The sequence below is a fragment of the Benincasa hispida genome, chromosome 11 (genome assembly GCF_009727055.1).
Source record: "Benincasa hispida cultivar B227 chromosome 11, ASM972705v1, whole genome shotgun sequence".
In the NCBI taxonomy this organism is placed as follows: domain Eukaryota; kingdom Viridiplantae; phylum Streptophyta; class Magnoliopsida; order Cucurbitales; family Cucurbitaceae; genus Benincasa; species Benincasa hispida.
The window spans coordinates 53,215,546-53,234,982 of NC_052359.1; the positions used below are offsets into that span (position 1 = coordinate 53,215,546).

Consider the following 19,437-nt stretch of genomic DNA (forward strand, 5'->3'; position numbering starts at 1 on the left):
GCCTTGTCTTAGGACATCAAAATAACTTTGAATTAAAAAATATACGACAAATGGCAAAAATCAACCCTAAAGTATGATAATAGTTGTAATTATGCTCTCAAACATTCAGTTGTAAAAGTTGAACCCTAAAACTTGTATAAGTGTTAAAATTTGACCCTCAAACTTGCATAATTGTATAAATTTGAAGGTCCAATTTTATCACTTGTATATGTTTGAAGGCTCGATTTTTAGAATTAAAAGTTTGAGGGTGTAATTGTAACCACTACTGTATTACAAGGGTGGACTTTTATAATTTGTCCAAAACAATATTTCTATTTAATTTAAACGTATTTATAGATCATTTGATCATTTATCTCTAATTTATGATTGGAGTGGAAAAAGGTCTTTTATCAGTTGTCACAAACGATTGGGTAGATATAGAATTTTTTGAAATGGAAAATTAGGTTTCTTTTTTCTTTTTTTTTTTTTCTTTCTTCTTGGGAGAAATTGAAATTGTGTTGTTTTGTTGTTGGTTGTGAAAGAAATATTAGAACAACAAGGCAAAAGGTTGGAAACTTGTGGAATTCTAAGACCTAAGTTTTAACCTTTCCAAAAGGGTTTTTAGGGTTTTTTTTTTTTTTTTTTTTGGAATGTTTGTTTTTGTCTTCTCTTCTCTCATGGGTTTGGCTTGTTTGGATAAGTTAAGAGAAGAAAATTAAAAATAAAAAAGGAAGGAAAAAAAAAAAAAAGGAATTGAAAGCAATTAAAGGTTAGGGTTCTTTTTGTGGGTTAACATTTGCTTTTAGCTTTTAAAAATACACTAAAAAGAAGAGGATTTTATGCGTGGGAAGGCATCACTCCTAACTCCAAAAAGTCATAGACTTTGCTGCGTATAATATTGACATTTCATTAAAATTGACCATCATTAATACTCATCACTTCTCATTTCTTTTCCTTTTATCCCCTTTTTTCCTTGGGTTTCGAAACCACCGTCTGCGGCGGCGTGCCACCACCGTGAGTGTCGCCGTCATGAAATTCCCTACTCATAATTACACTGACAGCAATTTATTAATTTAACAATGAAATTTCACCCAACAAACCCATACTCCATCATACTACTATACTCTTTATTCATTTTCATCTACTATCACTTTTTCTCCTCGTCGAAAGTTGGCCGGTAATTATTGTAAAAAAAAAAAAGTGAGGTTAAATTATTACAAAATAGTACTAGGTTTAAAAGTTTTATTTTTACCTTTTAACTTTAAAAATTGATTAATAAAAAAATATATTTTTCATAAAGATGAAAATTGACGTAATATTCGATGTATAAAAACTAATAAATATACTTCATATTAATTTATAAGTATATAAAAAATTAAGAATATAGTTAACATTTATTTTAATTTAATCTAAAAATATATTTTAAAAAGGTTGTTTCGATACATAAAAAAATGAATCGAAATATTTACAAATCTAATAAAATGTCATTATTTATTAGTGAACATCGATAGACTGTTATTAGGGATGTCCATTGATAGACCCGCCTCGAACAAGAAATGGAGGAAGAAACGAGGATAACTTTTATTTTGTTGACTAAATGGGGACGGAGATGAGGATTATATTCTCTGTCCCCGTCCCCGTCCCCGACCTCGTCCCTCCTATCTTGATGAATATATTATATAATAATANTTGATGAATATATTATATAATAATAATAATTTATTATTATTATTTTATCTAGCTACTTTTTACAAAAAATTGTGGTACGAAAAATTAGTTATTTTATATATATAATTTTATTTGATTGAGAATAAACAAAATCACTAAAAGTGAATATATTAAAAAAAAAACAAACGGAAAAAATTTTCCCACGGGGAATTTTGTAAGGATGGGGAATGAAATAGGGGGGTGGGGCATTCCCCGTCCCGTCCTCCCTTCGTGGACATCTCTAAATGTTATCATGTATGACTGGTAGACACCGGTAGCCTATCAATGTGTACTAGTGTCTGTAACATTTTGTAATATCTGAAAATATTTTTAGCAGTTTGACATTTTAAATAATTTTTTTTAAAAATTATTTACATAATCCATTATTATCGTCATTTATTTTTTTACCCAGCTGGTTGTCTTAATTCTAATTTCATTTTATAAAAGAAAAAATAAACACTCCCAATGTAATTTTTGGAAAACAAATATTAGTTGATATGCAAAACCAAAAAAATTCAAATCTTAAAAGCAAATTTGTAACTACCTTCAAAATCGAGAAGCATTTGGTATAATTTAACCAACAAAAGTGGAGATTTTTCTTTCTTTTTTTTTTTTTGGTTGAATGATTTGAATTTTATGATAGTCAACTATTAAATATTTTAAAATTTCATGATTTTTTTTCCTCTAACTAATGGTTTTGAGTGAAACAGCTATAAAATTGGGGCACACAAATTTAACAAAACACTTATAATTAATAACTATTAATTTTTTTTTTTTTTTTTTAAAAAAAAAAGCTACAAAAGATGGAGTAAAGAGGAGCGTTCATCATAACAAAATTTGACTTTGTGTTAATGTCTCGACATTTGGTGTTAGAAAATATATATATTTATAAAAATTTATAAAAACAGTTCTCATCTTTTGCCTTTTGGTTGCTTTCAAATGCTTTCTCTTCATTAATGCGATACAGATTTTGGATCCAAATCCATGATTAATTTAATTAAAGCCAATTATAAAGACAAGTCAATCTTTCACCTCACGATCCTTCATTGAGCAATATATTAAAAAAAAAAAAACTATTAATAATTCAATCATTTAACTTTATTCAATGACATTCATGGTAACTCTTAAATAGGCGTATTTTTATTTTCCAAAAAATAATAAAATTGAAGGAGATTTCATTATTTTTAATATAGACGATAAGACTAATAAAAATAAAACCAAGACCTAATCCCAGGCTATTTTAATATAGAAAAATAGGTGGTCTGCCGCCAAATATCTCTTAATATGTCTCAAACCTCTAAAGGAGATTATGATAAAATTACACTTATCTTTTCACATTAATACTTCAAACAAAATTTAAATTCAATGGTACCAAACAAAAATTTAAAACTTATGCACTTGAATTTTTTATTTTATCAATGAATGTGTAAAAGTTGATAATACAAATAATGTCACTATATTTTGATATTTATCACTTTTGTCTTCGATTTTGTTCTTTTGCCTAACATACAATTCAAAGAAGACAAAATAATATTTGTATTGAATTAAAGAACTATATGAATAATGAAGATCAAGAACCCTAATGGAGTACTTGGTCACTCTCTTCTATTTTTTTTTTTTTTCACTTTTTCATCATGATCCATCTATTTCCATAAGGTTTTTTTTCGCTCTCTTTCATTTTCTTTGTCATGATTATGCCTAATGTCTTAAATTCAGTGAGAACAGAAAGGAAAAAAAAAAAAGAAAAGAAAAAAAAAAAAGAAAAGAAAATGTCCAAATCATCTATAACTCTAGAAAAAGGATACCTAAATAATACTCATATATCTCTCTTTCCTAAAGGTGACATCATGCACATTAATACCATAATGGAATGACAAGCATGCTCAAAGGATAAGAGAAGCTATCTTTGGAGAGGCACATTTTGAGAAAAGAATAATAATGTTGTTTTTCCATACTTTTCTTTTTCCTTTTTTTTTTTTTTAATTTCTACAAAGATAATCAAACAATGGAAATTTAAATTTTTTTAATGTGTTTTTAAGATTAAAATATTGATGTCATTATTAATATCAAAATTGCTATATCTTATTATGTGTTTATATAGATACGAGAGATATCAATTAATAGAAGTGTTCAATTGACTCGACAATCCAAACAACCCGAGCTATCCAACTCAAATTGTTAAGATTAAGTTTAGTTAATTTTAATTTTAGTTTGGTTGGACTGAATTTCTTATGTTTTTTTGGGGTTGGATTAGGTTCGGTTGTACTTTTAAAAATTCGGATTATGATGTTTGTAATAGATATCTCGGATTTTGATGTTTAACATTTGAGTTTTATAAAAATTTAATTATTAATATGTATTGTACACAAATTTAAGTATTTTAAGTTAATAAAAAAGAAAAGAAAGATAATAAATAATTTGATTACCCAACCGAACCAAAAATTTAAATGTTGGGTTGGGGTCATTCAGCTTGCCAACTCGACCAATCCAAATTTTTGGATGGGTCCAAAAAATTTTCTAATCCAACTCAAATGATGTACACCTCTATCCATTAATCTTAAATTTATGGATAGATATATCAAAATATTAAGAAATCTTTTAATCTACAACTACTTGTATATAGTCAAATTATTCTATTAAATAGAATAATTGATACCATTGTTTTCCACAAAAAATACCTAGAAATTTGTACAATGCATGATGTGGGTCATCTCAATTGTACTCTTAGAAACAAAGCAATCAAATTAGACACGGCAATCCAACCACCAAATCTATAGGGAAAAAGAAAAAAACTATGTAGAATATTTTTGGTACAAAAATTGAATTAAATCCCTACCCCGCAAAACGAGTGCATTAACACCACTTTTTTGGACTAAGAGGTTGTACCTATTGATCTGTTTATGATATCGATGAACTGTATATTTGTATTTCAGCCAATATAAATTTAACTCAATACTAATTAATATGATTTTCTTATTCTGGATGTTCAAATTTTCATACATAATGTCTGCATACGAAAAAATAATAAAAGAATTACCTTAATCTACATTTATAATCAAGAATTTTAATTGTGGGTATTGATCTAATTCATCCAATTATTAGTTTTTAAAGATTTTTATTTTTTGAATTTTTTTTTTCTTTCGGATAAATCGCATATGTAGTTGAGAAATATTTTTGGTACAACAATTGTATAGATAAGAAATTATCGAATTTTTTACCTTTAAAAGGATCATATCAATAATCGTTGAACTAAATTTATATATATATATAATATATATAATATATATTATCACCATTTTTTAATAAGGTTAACATCAATTCATTAATTTTGTCCATTTTATGTAAATTAGTTGTTGAGAGCTTGAAATTGGTTTTAAACTATTTAATCCGTTTGAAAGTAGATTCAAAAGCTTATAAACAATAGGGGTAATATCGTACATTTCAAAAGTAACTTTTTATATATATATATATATATATATATCATTTCAAGTTATAAACTTATTTAATTGTTTCAAATTTAAACATGTAAAACATAATATCTCTCTTTTGGAGAAAGATAAATTATATAATATTTAGATTAAAATTTATTTAAAAAATGTATAAAATCATTTAAGGTTAAGTTCTATAAAATACCTTTGTTCCTACACTTTATTTTTATCTTTGAACTTGTAAGATATTATGACATCATTCACATGTTAAAATATCATTTTGATTCATATAATTTAGAGTTTATTTAATTTTAATTTCTACTTTTTCAAATGTGCAAATTTAATTTCTATATTTTCGATAAATCTTGAATTTACTTTGAAAATTGGCTAAATAAACCTATGGATTATCATGTAAGAAAATATAAAACATGTGCATATATCTATGCTTTATTAATTTATTATTATAATTCTTTATGAAATCAATAATAAATTAATAGTGGGACTAAATTTAAGATGGATTTAAAGTGCAAACAATTAAAAATATACGAATGAAAAGAAATCAAACAAATTCGAAAGCTGGAAATGAAAACGATACTTTAAGCTTTCCAATATGATTTGTGTGAAATTATTATCAAATTTCTATTTGCAAATCCGCCAAAACTTTCTGCATCAAAATCCAGTGATAAATCCATAAAATAAAACCCTAGATTGAATATTTGGTAATTGATGAAAAGTCAAACTCAAGAATTACAATGTTAAGGATTTTGATGGGAAAGAGTTAAAAGTCAAAGTCAAACGAAATCGTGTAACAGTTAAAATACTTGGGGCGCTTTCTTTTTCCTTAGAGAATCGGGCGTTCCAAAATCCAACCTCCACTCTTCGATTTCTTAAAAAGACAGCCAATTTGCTCCATATCTCAAATGAAAACCCACATAGGATAAGAAAAGTTGGGAGGATTAAATGCGAGGAAAGCGGTAGAAGACATGGCCCCGCAATTGATTTGTGTAATGTAAGTAAGCTACAAATTGAAGAATTCTTTTGAATTTTTTTACATAGATATGTATATTTTACAGAGAGATTAAAAATGTTTTGAAAAAGAAAGTATTGATGAGTTTGATTGGAAGTAATGTCAGATGCCTAACTTTAAGCATACATAGGCATGTGGGCAACGGCCTGGTGGCCATTGGAAAGCGTGGAAGGGCATGTTATAAGCCACATGATTTAATTTTTTTGAACGGGGGAGGGAGGATGGAGCTTACTTGAGCTCGGCCTCAACGCACGCCGATAAAGTGGCTGCCACCCCCCTCCGACACCCTTCAAATTGCTTCATTTGTTCGTTAATTGTCTGATGCACTCTAGGTGTTTGATGAAATGTCGAGGAGGAAAAAAAATATGTTTTTTCTCGACTGTGTGTCGCTAGAAAACAGAGTTGTCAGATATGATTAGTCAGATTTTGAGATGAGGGGTGGTTTTGAAATTAGGTAGTTAGTGCTTAATGATGAGCTTAAAGATTTGTTGTTTGTTTTACATTAATTAGTCATGATAATTGGACTCATAATATGACTAACAAGCTGAACTTGAGTTGATTTTTGGTGATGACAGTACTTGCATCATGTTGCTAAAAAAAATTAATTTTATAAAAATTATATTTTACAAGGTTTAATTATCGTGCATTGCAGCATCTTGTTGAAAAGTAGTGATTTGGGTTTTGATTGAGATGATGATGGTGTTTGTTTTTGTGAGTGAGTCTCTCTACCATTTTGTTGTTGCAAGTTGCCATACCAATATGATCTGTCTCTTATCTGTCTAATTAGACTGGAGTTTGTTGCACATCCTTGTCCATTGAAGAAATGTGTTAATAAGTGGGTGGTGAGGTGATAACCATAGAGTAAATTTTCCCAAACACTTGATGGCCAAAGTAAACCCAAAAAACTTTGTTGCCATCAATCTTGTCAATGTCTTCCACCTGCCACCTGTTTGATATGTTGGGTCATGATGATCTCAAAGACTCTTTTTGAATTTTTCTTTGGATTTATATGGCTATAAAAAACTCTTGTCTTCTCCCTTTCAAACCCCCCAAGTCTTTGTATGCTCAAGTTTCTATTCATACACATCTAGTTTGGGATGCTTACTCCACAGGGAATTATAACCCCCATTTCTAGCTTCTTCTGTAGTCAAATTAGGAGAGGCCATTGTCATGTGTGAATGAAATGGGGAAACAAGATAAGGACCCCATTCTCTCTTTACTAAGCCAATGGGTCCAATTCTCAATAGGCCAGGCGTCCAAGAAAATGCACACTCTTGTGTTAAATGCTGTAGGTGCCGATTCTTCTCAGCCAAGTGTTTGAAATATTGCTTAGCCAAAAGGGGAGAGCCCACACTCACCTTACACAGGCCCCATTTCCTACCAATTCTCGTCATATTTCGAATCACAATCCTTTTGTCACTTGATAGTTTAATTGTACAATTCGTTGAAGAGAAAGAAGAAGAAGAAGGAGAAGAAGAAGAAGAAGAAGAAGAAGAAGAAAAAAGTAGAAACTATTCCTTAGATCAATCAGTACTGTTTGTTAATGTTCGTCCAGCATTAATTCGGTGGGGCTTTCCAGAGCTAAACTGTATTAAAACTAAGAGCCAGCTAGTGAGTGTTCAATCAAATAATTTGGAGAGAGGGGAGCTCTAAAGACAGACATTCGAGTAGAACCTCAACTTTCCTTCACGTGGCCCTCCTCTTTCTTAGCCAATCCATAGCTGCCTAAATGTCCATTCTGTTAATAACCCAATCAAAATACACTAATCCTAAACCTAATCACCATTGTTAGATTAGTTAATTTAGTTCTCTCTCATTTCATATAGTTCAGTTAAAAAGTTTTTGTCCAGTCTAAGATAGATGAGAAATAGAGAAATTTAAGATAGATTTGAGATAAAGGTAGAAAAGATTGGTCGAAAAAAAAACAAGCTTTTGGATGTCAATCAGTGTGAAGGAGACATGGGGTAGTTAGTTCAGCATCCACTATGTATTAATTTGAACAGGAATTTAGATTTTGAAAAATTAAATAAATTAGTGGTATTGTTAAGGATAATCAAAATGGGCATGTCTCTTCAAATCAACATGAACCACCGAATTTGTGGGTATCTTTTTGACTTTATGATACATTTTATATTCAATAAAAATTTTGATGTCTCTTTTTTTTTTTTTTTTTTAGCTAAAGTGGGCACTGAGAATGTCTCAACCCACGTGATAATTCCTTTTATTTGGTTAAAATGAATGAAAGAAGAAAGCACAGATTGCTGTTTTCTTCTCCTTTTTCTTCTTGTTGGCCTTAAAATTGAAGGGAAATGTAAAGTGAAGTGTTGAATTATAGATGAATTAGATCATCAAATTAGGCAGATTTTTTATTTTTTAAAAAAGTTTGTTGATTTTCATTGGAAAAAGGAAGATAAAGGGAAAAGCTTTTTAATCATCTATGCACGTGCAGACCTCTCTATTGAATCCTTTTTCTATTTTAAAAAAAATAATTTTCTTTTTTGCATTCTTTCCCTTTTGTTTGTCTTTCGGTTTCGGGTCATAACAAAACTATCTTTTCGGCCAAACCTGTATTACTCATTGCTGAAAGAGAACAACGAATCTGGAGCAGAAAGCATCCAGCTTAATAAACTGTTTCAATCAACTAAAATCTTATCTTTGTCCTACTTTTTATAATATATCACATGTTCAATTATTAATTATTATTATTATTTTTTAGAAAAGTTACTTTTTAGTCTCCAAGTTTTGAAGAATGAAAGCGGTTGTTATTAAGTTTTCAAAATATATAGTTTTAGTTTTCGAATTTTTAAGAATTCATGTGATTCACCCTTAAATTTTCAAAATATATATTTTTAGTCTTCAAATTTTAAGTTCATAAATAATTTTTTAATTAATTATATGAAATTTTAAATTTTAAAAAAAATGTAGGGTAATTGTTGTAGGAGTACTTTTAGGGGTTGTTTGATTCACGGAATCTTAGATTCTCATAGAGTGAATATCTTGATTACCGTGTTTGTTTTGTAGTATTATGAGATGCCTCGGCATCTGAAGAGTGGAAGACATCCACATTTTACTTATTTATCCTTCCTTTTTATTTTATTATATATATATATATATATTAAACTTCATTTGCACTATATAATTAAAATAAATATGTCAATCATGTGTATCATATATTTTTAGTTATATCACAATTCTTATTATTTTTTAACAATATATTCAAATTTAACTTTAAATTAATATTTAATTTATAAAAAATCATAAATTATGATATATTATTTTGTTGAAAAAAATAATATATAAAAATAAAATAAATTGTATTAATTTTAAAATAAATTCAGACAAAAACGAATATGTTATATAAGTTCAAATTATATCAAATTAATTATAAAGTAATAAATAGTCGTAAGGGCATTTTTTGAACTTTATGTAAATTTAAGACATTCCCGAGTAGAAATGCTATAAAACAAACACACTTATCAAAATATTCTTAGATATTTGCAAAAAAATATTTTTACAAAACAAACATGGTATCTAAAGATGTCGGACATATATGATTCCTAATATATATAATTTCGGGTATCTAAGAATCTGGTTATCTACATTTCCAAAAAACAAACGGTCTCTTAGGGTTAATAATTAAGTGTATAGCAATATTTTATAGCCTCTGAGAGCTGGATCTAAATTTTATTGTGTTTGTAAATTCTTTTGCATTATGCTATATCTACTAATAATTTGGGTAATTATGGTATGATTACTATATTTGCAACTGTCCCAAAAAATTATGGGAGGAAGAGATAATTTTCTTAAATTTTTTTTTTCAATATAAATGTCACATAATTATCTTTTCCATAAAAACAGTTGTATAATTATTTAGATCTTTTAAATATGTTCTTAAAAATTCAGATATTAAAAATGTGTATTTTGAAAACTTGGTGACCAATTGCACACATTTTCAATTGTAAAATAAAATTGTACATATTTTAAAAAATTCGAGAACTAAAAAAATATTATTTTGAATATGCACGGACCAAATGCAAAGAAGATAATTTTTCCTTTCTAATTATGATTTCATTTTTTGAAGCTCAACTTCCAATCTGGGTCTCCACAATTTTTCTTTAACGAACCGTTTGTTTTGCAGGCATCCTAGATTTCCATGGAGTGGTCATCTGGATTAACGTGTTTGTTTTGTAGAATTGTGAAATGCCTCAGTATCTGAAGATTCTCGAGCATCCTAGGATGTTCGGATGGAGGGCATCTCGAGAGTTATGGATGTCCTCCTAAAACATGAGTTTTCCAAATTTCCGAGTTGAGGACATTCCCATTTTACTTTTTTGTCATTCCTCATATATATATATATATATGTATGTATGTATATATGTATGTATAACTCAAATAAATATTGTCAACCATGTATATCATATATGTTTAGTTATATCATCACTCTTATTATTTTTTAACAATATATTCAAATTCAAATTCAAATTCAAATTAATATTTATTTTATAAACAATCTTATTTATTATTTTATTGAGAAAAATAACATATAAAAATAATATAAATTGTATTAATTTTAAAATAAATTTAAATTGATAAAAATAAATATGTTATATACATTCAAATTGTATCAAATTAATTATAAAGTAATAAATAGTTGTAAGGGTATTCTTGAAATTTATTGTAAATTTAAAACATTCACGAGTAAAAATGTTACGACAAACACACCTATCAAAATATTCTCAGATAAAACAAACATGGTAATCTAAAGATAGACATTTATAATTCCTAGTATATATAATTTCAAGCATCTAAATTCTGATTATTTACCTTCCAACGGCGCCTAAATAGCTATTTAGTTTATGATTAAGATTTCATTACAAAAATAATTTCAACGTCTTAGTTTTTTTTCGTCGGTTCATAAACATCACATCTCAAAATGCTCAATTTTGTCCAAACTAAAACATTATTATTATTATTATTATTTTGACAATTCAAACTAAAACATTATTAAATGAACATGTTTGAAACGATAACTTAAATAAATCCAAACAAACTATATGGTGGTTATGTATAGTGGGTGTTTTTTTTTTTCCTTTTTTTTTTGGTCAACAAATAAATGCTTTTTATTTTTTATTTTATTTTTTTTAATGCCTGAGAAAAGCATATCTCTGGCTAGGCACTGCATTACAGTTTGTCTATGTCTCCACTGGTTCTTCTTCTTCTTCTTCTTCCTGATTTTGTGGATTTGATGAATATGGCAGACATTGGAAGACCAACAGGTTTCTGTTGGAATTGAGCTTCTTTCCACATTTTACGCTATTTTTTACTCCATATTTTCCCCTTTTTTAAATATATATATATATATATATATGTATATAGCTTTATTAAAGGTAAACGATTTATTATTGTTTAATTTAGTAAAGTGAAACTTCAGTGGTTATTAACTAAAGATCCTATATGAAAGTTGATAATCTTAATTCTATTTATTCAAAAGGTCAAACATATCAACAAACGTATCTTATTTATTTATTTTATAACTTCAAATATTTTATTCCTCATTTCGTCTCTCTGTTCTTTAAAGAAATAAAAATGTGGGATTCTCCTTGGAAAATTCTTGCACGTGGTGGCTTCTTGGGCTTTGATCAATTTCGGCCTGATAGTCGATGTAAGAGCAGTAAGCTCTCAACCGAATCAATTTGGGCCTAGAAATGCGATGTGAGCCCAGTAAGGTACGCACCTATTGTTAGGCTTGATATTTGGGCTTCATAACGTACACACCCATGTTAGGGGTTTCGACATAAAAGACCTTAAAATAAGGACTATATATATGTATTTATCATTTCATTTTTTTTTTTTATAAAAAAACTGCCTATTAGATTTTGTTTTTCCACTAATGTCAGTGACTATTTACAATTTAACCCTTGGTCCCACACATATATAACTGTGATTATCTCTCTCCCTGCACAGGCTTAAGGTTTCATGCCCATTAATGTTTCTTTTTTAAAAAATAAAAATCCTTGACTCCTCCACTTCCCCTTTTTTCCTCCTCCCTCTCTTTTCTCCTTTTGGCGATTTCACACCCTTTGCTGTCGTCGTTCACCCGTCGGATTCACCCGACCGTTGATGTCACCATTCACCAGTCCATCATTCGCCCATCGGATTCGGTCGCAGCCATCAACCGTCGTTCTCCAGTCCGCCACGCGCCATTCATCCTCATTCAATAGTCATTTGCCTGTCAAAATCGGTCATTTGTCCTCGTTCATCAACCGTTTTCCATCATCATCGACTTTTGGTCGGTGACGCAAGCTGCTAGTCGTCTTCTCGTTGATTCTTTCCCCCATTCACAGTTTGTTGCCTTCGTTTGTGTCGTGCACCATGATTCAACTACCTATACAGATCCGTGGCGGCCATGGCTAAAGAAAAATAATAGATGAAGATGGAAGGTTGTGTGTTATAAATCCCATATGAAGATGGAGAGATGAAGATGGACTTTGTTCGTATCGCCTATACAAATCCATTGCACCAAGACCGAGGAGAACTTTTCTTTCTTTTTTTTTCCCTTTTTTATGTTGGCTTTTTTGTCCTAAAACTCGGGGTATGTAAACAATGGAACTTAATCTGAACAATTCAATAAAGGTGTTATTGAGTTGATGTGTTGCTTATAAGAAATCCAATAAACCTTGACTATTGGATGAGTACTTGAACTTTATGTGGAGACATAAAGGTGGATCAGGTTCGATTAAATAGTCAAAATGATCTATAGTATATGAATAAGGTTGGGTACCTTATTCTAGTAACACTATTGGATACAACTTGCTCTGTAGTTGTTACAAGGAGTTGTAAAGTGCTACAAACGAAGTGATCCTAATTAGTTCATGTTGGACATGAGCAGTGAGGGTGTCCTTGTGCAAAAGGGTCTGTACAAGATCGGACCACGAAATGAGTCACTTTTACTTTATTACGCTACTTACTGTCTAAGACCGACTATTTCAAAGCGATAACCTAAGTAACTTGACCTTAATCCTGAGCTAACTATGAACTCCTGTTTGTTTGAGATTACCCTTAGATTTGCATAGGTGAGGGTTGACTCAACAGCGTCGGCTTAATAAGACTCCTAAGATTGGATAAATAGCTAGGGACATAGGGTGCAAGATGGAATTCACTCCTACCCGCTTTAGGGATAATAGAGAGGTTGTTCTCTTAAGTGCTGATTTCTGGTCTTAAACAAGGGCCCCACCCTCTCATTGGTCTGAGAGAGACTTGGTTTTGTTGATCAGATCACAAAACAATTGTTCATTAGAGGATCAGTGGGGACTTAAGGAACAATAGGTAATTTCGGGGGTAAAATAGAGATTTAACCCAACCGTTATTACGAACAACCTGTGAAGGGTTAACTTACTAATCATGGTTATATCGAATGAACATAATATATCTAAAACGAGGGGAGTTCAACTATGGGCTTTAGTGGAGTGACCCATTAGTTAACGAATGAGGGTTAGATCGGTCTAATGAGTTTAACTGATTAATCTTGAATCGTTGGAGCCCATGATCTGTAGGTCCATGAGGTCTCCCTACTAGCTTGGAAATGGATTAGCTCTAGAGTAGTGTGATAAGTTGATTTGAAACATACAAATTAGAATCAAATGGAATTGGAGAATATATATTTAAATATGATTTAAATATATGAAGATAAATTTGTGTAAAAATTAATTTAATTCTTGATATTAAATTAATAGAATTATTTAAATTGTTTAAACAATTATTTATTAATTTTATTATAAAATTAATTTATGAAATTAATTTGTAAAATTAATAAATTTTGATTTTAGAAATAAAATATGATTTTAAAATCAAAAATAGATTTTGGAAATAGAAAATTACACAAAAAACGAAAAATGGTTTTTCATCTTCATCTTCAAAAGTTGCTCACAATGAAACCCACTTCTTCAACATTCATTTACTCCAAGCATGAGCTGCATCCCATGCAGCAAATCTCTTTGCATGATAGTCTGCAATATATTGAAGAGATTGGAGTGATTTTGAGAGGTTGCAACCGAAAGAATTTTAGATGAAAATTCATGAGAAGAAAGTGTTCTTCATATGGGTTGTTGCAGTGAGCTTTCTCCAAATTCAATTTGATTCCAACTTATTTTGAGTCACACAACTCAATCTAGAGCATCAAGAGAATAGTAGGGAAGATCTTATGGTGGTCTGCACAAAGATTTAGAGGATTTAGCAGCTGAAAATCAAGATTTCAACGATTCTTCAAAGATATGTTCTTGAAACCCATTAAACTCTATTTAAACATGTTTCCGTTTATGCCAAAATTAAGGAATTAGAGCGCTTATGGATCCTGTTCACTTCCGCTGCGTGCTGATACCTCTCAAACCCTAAATATATATTTTATAAACTCCAAGGGCATATGCTGTTGGGGTTGATGCCCTAAACTCTCGTCGGTTCCTGTAGTTTGTAAACACCTATATGAACAAATACTTGTGATGTAATAATATGAGATATTTTCTTCGCTGTTGTCTATGAAACATGAGATGTTTTATTTGCATTTACTACAAACCAATAAACTAAGATCCCTAGTTGTTGTTGTAACTTAAGCATGTATGTGGAGACATATAAGTGGATCATGCCTTAAGTGATATATGGATATAGGAGGGAAACCTTATTTTGATGACACTACGAATGCGGCCCACTTTGTAGATAGTTACAAGTGTTGTGACGTGCTACATATGGTCTAATCCTGATCATTTATGTGGAGACATACGAGCGGGAGTGTCCTATACAAAGGAGTTTGTATAAGATTGGACCACGAAGTGTTTAGTCTCGTTATATAATGCCGTTCATGACAGAGAATTCATTTCACTAAGATGACCATAGGTAACACGACCTTAATCATGAGTGAGGTGGGAACTCCTACCTTTTAGGGTGGTCCTTTGATTTGCATGGGTGCAAGTGGCCATATTGCCAACTAAAACCTACCACTTTGGGGATTCGTCTGATTGGGGAGTTGGAAACTCAGCTACACAAGATGTAATTCACTCCTTCCCTAAAGCAGGTGTAAGTAGATAGATTGCTCCTTTAAGGGTTGATTCCAGGGCTTGAACGATGTAGCGACACACACCTTCTCAAGGCCCGAGAGGTGTTCACTCATAGTAGGACTATGATGTATTGTTCATCAGAGGGATCAGTGATACTTAAGAAGTTAGATGTAACTATAGGGGCAAAATGGTAAATTGGCCCAGCTGTACTTACGAGCATCTGTGAAGGTTATCGTACTGTTGACTGGTTATATCCGATGGACACATAAATATATCTGTAGTGAGAAGAGTGTAGCTGTCGGTCTTTAGTGGAGTGCCCGACAGTTAACAGATTGTGGATCTTGTGACTAAAGAGTTTAGTAAGCTATTTACGTACCGTTGGAGCTTCAAGCTACAGGTCCATAAGGTCCCCGTGGTAGCTCAATGGATTCAAGTTGAGAATTAGTTTTTGGGTCAGTTTAAAGTATCCAAATTGACAAAAGGGAGTTTGATTATATATGATATGATTAAACTGGTTCAATTATATATGATATAGTTGACATGATGTATTTTAAATATATGACATTTTTTAAATGTATTTTAAATATATGTCCAAAAAAATACTAAAAGACTTCTTTGAAAAAAATCAAATTAAAAGATATATTTTAAATATATGGCCTAAAGAGGATGTTTTATGTAAAAATTCCTCCACGTTATTTCGATTTTTTTACTTCATTTCTACTTAATTGACATTTTTTTATTCTTAAAGAAATACTTCATTAAGTCTATTGGGCAATAGAAATAGACAATGTCTTATTTACAATGGGAAAGGCCCAATGGAAATGGTACGAAATGACCAAAAGTGGACACCGAATTTGTATTTTGGCCAGTTTTCGAAAACTCCGTGCTATGGCTATTCTGCTATATTAGGCCCTTCCGCTAAATTTGATTTCATTTCTCCACTAATTTAGTAGATTTATTTAAATAAATTTTCACGTAGAATTTGTGGATATTTCATAAAGATGAAATAAATATCCAACCATATTTATTTGTAGATACTTTTCGAAATTACCTATAAAAAGTGAAATATTAGGCGGATAAAACAAGTAGTAGTAATATTTTAACAAAATTTATATCTATCTATTGTTTTAGATGATCATGACACATTGCTTGATAATTTAATCATTAAATTGATATTTTCATAACATATTTAATTTAAGATATACAACGTATTTTTTCTTTTACATTAAGATTTAGATTGATTTTAGGTGTTTGTATCTCTCACAATAAAAGATTAATTGGAGATTTGATGATAATTGATATTTCTATGGAAGAATTGTGGGAGTAGGCAATATGAGAGGTTGTGAAAGAGAAGAGTAAATTTGATGTTGATGAATCTAATATATAAACCGTAAAAAAAGGCCATTGACATAGTGGGAGAGGATGGATAGTTTAGATTGTAACCAAGTTGCTTTTGGAATATCCTAATTCCACTAGTCTCATAGAAAACTTAGGTTTGTAGTACGGAGTATTTGTGTAGTTCAACTGATGGTTTATTAATACAAAGTATTTGCATTTGCATGACTCGACCTGATAAATTATTTTAGTTCTTACAAGGTATGTATGTCGGATTTAAGTTATCTAGATTTAAGCTATTACAATATATTTGCATGATTTAGACTAACAAAGATTTTAGTTGCTTTTAATATGTGACAACAAAATTTTTATGTGATATTTGTCTGGCTTAGTATGAGGCAAACTTCATCTAATAGCTATTTTGAATACAAGATATTATTAATTTCTAATTATGCTTGTTAGATTTTCTGCTCTAAATTATTTTTGTCTTTGTGATATCATTTTAGATATTGTTTTTTAAACTAAATCAAATAGATTAGATTTGCTACTTGTTTTAAATAGTTTTATTTACTTATATTCAAAATTGAAATTCACGAGATTTGAGGTGGTTGAGTTTATTAGATCTTCTTTTAGCTTGTTTGAATATACTATAATTGTAGGGATTTGACAAGAGAAGTATTTTAGTATATTATTAAATGTTAAAATAGTATTAGAATTATTCATTTGGCATCTTTATAAAGAAAAAATTGTTCAGCCATTTTTCTAAAACATAATTTCATTTAGAATTATTACATCAAACACATGATATTCTATAACATCTAGCTCCCCTAGCAGCTTTATAGGTATTAAATTCAAATTTTTGCTAACATGTAGAAAAGAAATTGCATTAAAATCTCATATTTATAGCCACTAAACAATCAGATTTCAGAATTATATTTGAGAAGTCCAACAATTCTGCTATTTCAATTCCTTCCATAATAGTTTTTAATTCTATCATTGGAGGGTCAAGACAAAATCCAAGCAAAAAAGAGCTAAGGCTCTTAGACTTCCATAATATGTTGTAAAATTATGCAGAATTGACCAATTTATTTCTTGTACATCCACTAAATTTTAGAATCAGTACTTCAAATTCAATTAATATTATAAATAAATAAATAAATAATAATAATAATAAATTCTACAACAAAAGGCACTCACAAATATGTTGCCAAGATTTATAAAAGAAATCCCATTGTTTTTTAAGAAAAATTATCAATAACTAAGGGAGTGTTTGGAGTAAAGACTATCCTACAACTATAATAACTACGTCTTACTATATTAAATACTTCCGTCAACACTATTTCAAAACTTCCATTTGTTACATTTCTTACTATTTTACATTCATTATTTTTTATTATTTGTTACAGTGTTTACTATTTTTTAAACTCAAATATTTACACATCAAACACAGTATTATAATCCAAATTAAAATAATCAATACCACAAACACAAACTATTATAGCTCAATTATAATAACCTAGAACTATAATAACTAACTCTTTACCTCAAATGCCTTTTAAGAGTTCGTCGAAGAAAAAAATATTTTTTTTTTCAAAAAATTCATTTTTATTTACTCTTTTTAATGAAAACTATTTAAAATACTATTTGAAAGTGTGAAATAATCTAATTCGACGAGTTGCTAATCACTTTAATTTATTTAAAAATCATATTTTCAAAATTAAACCCCCGAAAATCATAAAATACACGATTTTTTTTTAAAAGATTTATGGAGTGGAGAAGGACTAAAATGTGAGATTTAAAAGATGACGGCTCGAAATGCAGAGGATAAGATGGTATTTTACCTCATCTAACCTCTTGATTACCAATTGGTTAAATAATTAATTTTGGAAAAAGAATTTAAAAATAGTCAAATAATCAGAAGAATGGAGAGTTTTGTTCAGATCTCAAAATTCGTGGGTGAAGGTGAAGGGCATTTCTCACGTGCCCAAATCCCACTTTTAAGTTTCTCTCCACTTTTAAGATTTGGAGAAAAATTCCCTTGCCCACTAAAATTTTCATTTAGTTTCTAGGTTACATGTTTTAAATTTTAATTTCGATGATATATAAGTATGGTTAAGAAAAGTTGAAAAGAACCCAAAGTTACTACATATATCAACAAGCTAAGGTACACTTTCCTTTTTAATGATTTAATCATACGAACTCAAAAATTAAACGTGCTTAGTTTAGAACAATTTTGTGTCATGTAACCTCCAAGAAAATTTTCTTAGAAGCATGTGAGTGTGAAGACAAAGCATGCAAAAATGATGTTATGGTTTGTAGAGATAGTCTTCACTTTTGAAAGTAATGGAATGTTGGATCATTAGGTCAATTTCAATAACATACAAATTTACATTTAAATAATACAAAAATAGTCAATAACTGTGTTAAAATTCACAAATTTTAATAAAAATATAGTTTAATATAGTTTTTACTTTGAAATCTTATCAATTTCCTCAAGATAAAAATATGTGAAAACTATTTTCCTTAACAAGTTTTACCTGAAAATTATTCACGTATGAATGGTAATATTTTTTTAGTTTAAGATTAAGATTGCAATACTTATCTAAATTTTTATGACATTTTTTTTTTTGAAATTAGGATGGTAAAACTTATCTAACACATGTATTGTTGATAACTCAAAAACTAAAAAAAAATACACTTTTTTTAATTTATTTTTCTCAATAAATTGTGCAATGTTGTTGAAGCTAAGTGTGTGGTAACCATATTTTGTTTTTGGTTTTTAAAAGTTAAACATATTTCTTTCTTATTTTTTTACAATGATTTGCATATTCATTAAGTACAATGGTTAAATTCTTAGCAAAGTTTCAAAAACAAAAACAAATTTTTAAAAATATATTTTTTTTAATTTTCAAAT

General features: G+C 29.4%; 1 long non-coding RNA gene across 1 annotated transcript; it reads left to right on the forward strand.

Annotated features, from left to right (window-relative positions):
- Nucleotides 1-5,872: 5,872 nt before the first annotated feature.
- On the forward strand, nt 5,873-10,573 carry LOC120091610. The gene is made up of 2 exons (XR_005485752.1): nt 5,873-6,123; nt 10,280-10,573. It is a non-coding gene; the product is annotated as an uncharacterized LOC120091610 (long non-coding RNA).
- The last annotated feature ends 8,864 nt before the right edge of the window (nt 10,574-19,437 follow it).